The following is a 3161-nucleotide window of genomic DNA, read 5'->3' on the forward strand; positions in this document are numbered from 1 at the left end:
GGAGGAGAGAGGCTGGAGGGAGCTAGGAGGAGAGGGGGGAGGGAGAACAGTGGTTGGGATGTATTATGCAAGAGAAGACTCTATTTCCAAGTTTTAAAGGTTTTATACTTAATATGTATATGTTTTCCCTGACTGTATGTACATGCTTGGTGCTGGGGAGATGAGACGAGGGTGTCAGATACATCGAAACAGGAGTTGCAGGTGATTGTGAGCCACCATGCAAGTTGGGAACCCAACTGAGTTCTCTGCAAGAGCAGCAGTGCTCTTAACCACTGATAAATTCTCTAGTCCCCCAAAGATTTGTTTATTTTCCGTGTATGTATATGCATCACATGTGCATAGTGCTGTGGAGATCAGGCTGTTGGATCCACTAGAACTGGAGTTATATGGGTCTGGGTCTCACCCAGAACCTCTGCAGGAGGAATAAGTGCTCTTAACTGCTGAGTCATCTCTACAGCCCTGGAGTAAAAAAGCTCTAAATACGTAAAAATTGAGGGAATTTTCCTGTGCTGCTGTCAGAGCCTAGTGTTATGTATCTCCTATTCACTAGATGTAGTATCTGACCACAGGTTAAAGTGGGCTTTTTCTCTTTAGGGCGCTAGTCTAAAAACTATTTCAACCACCCTAAGACAAACCAGACAGTTCTCTCCTATTAAAAAAAAAAAAAAAAAAAAGCAACAACAACACAAAATAATAGTGTGCCTGGCTGTCATCAAGCCCTCATCATGACATAATCAGAGATGCTTTAGTGGGTGGCAATGTCTATGCAAAGACTAGGAGCTGTGTGGAAAATACAACCAACAGGAATAATGATCAAAAAGTTTTAAGTAAGGTGGTAGGGTTTTTGGTTTTTTTTGTTTGTTTGTTTTTTTTTTTTGCTTTGTTTGTTTGATGGTTTGTTTGTTTGTTTGTTTGTTTGTTTGAGACAAGGTTTATCTGTGTTGCCCTGGCTGTTCAGGAACTCACTTTGTAGACCTGAATTCACAGAGATCCATCACACTGTGGGTGTTGGGATTAAAGGCATACACCACCACACTCAGTGTATGTTCTATTTTCTTCATTTAATCATTTTTGGACATGATCTCAAGTAGCCCAGGTCAAAGACTCTACTATATGAAGGGTAACTTTGAACCCACAATCCTCATGTCTTCTCCTCCCTAGTGCTGGTGTGCACCACTCAGTCTGTTTTATGCAATGCTGGGGATTGGAGCCAGGTCTCTGTGCATGTTGGGCAAGCATTCAACCTACTGTGCTGCAATCCCAGCTCCTGTAATGGTACCTTCATCCCATGGTTTTCAACAGCTTTCACAGTAACTTGACACTTAACCAAGTCTGTAAAAGACACAAAGCCATGAGTGGTGCCATTTACAACGTGAGATGGTTACAGGGACACAACATGCTGGAAAAACTAATAAAAATGAATTGGAAGAAAGAAGAACCCTGCATTTATTTTCATGTGAAGTTATTATTCCTGGAAAAGGGCAGAGAGGCCTGGGTTACTTGCAACAGGATTTTAAAAGATTGGGAATGTTAATTTTCTTAGTCACTTTTCCTATTGCTATGATTAAAAAATATATATCCTGACCAAAACCAACTCACCATGGCTCTCAGGTGCACTCCATTATGGCTAAGTAGCCGTGGAGGCAGGAGCTGGGAAAGCCTCTCAGCCAGGAAGCAGAGAACCATAAACTCAGCCAGCTTCTCCATCTTTATGCAGACTAAGACCCAAGTCCACAGAATGCTGCTGCCTACTTTCAGGGTGGATCTCCCTCCTCAATTAGCCTAATCTAGATGATCCTCTCAGTTAACCCCAAGATTTGTCTCCTAGGTGATTTCAGATCCTAGGACATTGGCAATATTAACCATTATAATAAGTCACTGTGTAAGTGAATTAAACATTTAAATGTATTTAGTAAATTATATAATATATATTGGTAAAATTATATTTTATGTTTCCTGATTAAGGAGATAGTCACCCTCTAGAGTGGAGAGGAAGCATTAAGGCTCGATACTGGCACACTCCAGCAGTCCCCACATGAGAGACAGCACTGCTGTTTTCCTGTGTGCTGAGCATAGGCCTGTATATCCCACAGAGTCTTTGGGATGCTGTACTTTCTCAGTAGACACTGAGCATCCTAGAATACCTTAGAATATTCTTACCATACTAGAATAGTTTTAAATTATACGAAACAAAGATTTGGCCAGTTGTGATGACTCATGAATTCTACCCTAACATTCAGGAGCTAGAGGCAGGAAGATCAGGAGTGTGAGGTCATACTCAGATATGGTGGGAGTTCAAGGCTGGAGTGGTAGGAAGTCTTGACTCAAAAAGCAAACCAAACAAAAAGCAGAAGAACTACGATTTTTGAATGCTTTCATTTTATGATAAACAAAAGTAAGAATGCTTTAACTGTCATCTGGACAGCACAACTGCTCTCTGGTGGAAAATATGGTAAAGTGTATGTGCCTCAAAGCTTGAAAATAAGCTGTTGTTAGCAAATGTGCTTGAAGTGGATACTATGTCCACTGGGGAACAACATTCAATGTTTCACCCTTAGGATGGTGTAAACACTAGGGTTTTTAAATACTCCTTCTGTTTCTAATTCACTGGTTTTTTTTGTTTTTTTTTTTTTTTTTTTTACATAGAAGTACATTGAGAGATTGGACATAGGACTCATATAACCATACAATGTCCTGACGAGCCTGAGCTCTGAAAGGCCTTGAAGAGTCCCAATCTCAGCTGCCAGGAACTGCTTTTTCAGACTGAGGCAATGTGAGGGGGTGATACAGATTTACATGCTCCAGATTTTGCCAACTAAAGAGCTTTCCAAACTAATCCCATTATACATTCAGAGTGTGTGGAGATTGCTTATCTTTTCCCCACAAAGAGTTTTTCCCCCTCAAGATAGGTTCTCATATATCCCATATTGCTCAGACTAGCCTCAAACTCAATATGGAGCCAAGCATGAGTGACACTGAACTTTTTTTCCCCTAGGCAACCCAGAGGCTTTATTTTTTTTTAATTTTTAATATTTTTATTACATATTTTCCTCAATTACATTTCCAATGCTATCCCAAAAGTCCCCCATAGCACCCCCCACTTCCCTACCCACCCATTCCCATTCTTTTGGCCCTGGCATTCCCCTATATTGGGGCATATA

The sequence above is a fragment of the Mus caroli genome, unplaced genomic scaffold (genome assembly GCF_978045245.1).
Source record: "Mus caroli unplaced genomic scaffold, Mus_caroli_1 scaffold_10, whole genome shotgun sequence".
NCBI classification, from domain to species: Eukaryota; Metazoa; Chordata; class Mammalia; order Rodentia; family Muridae; genus Mus; species Mus caroli.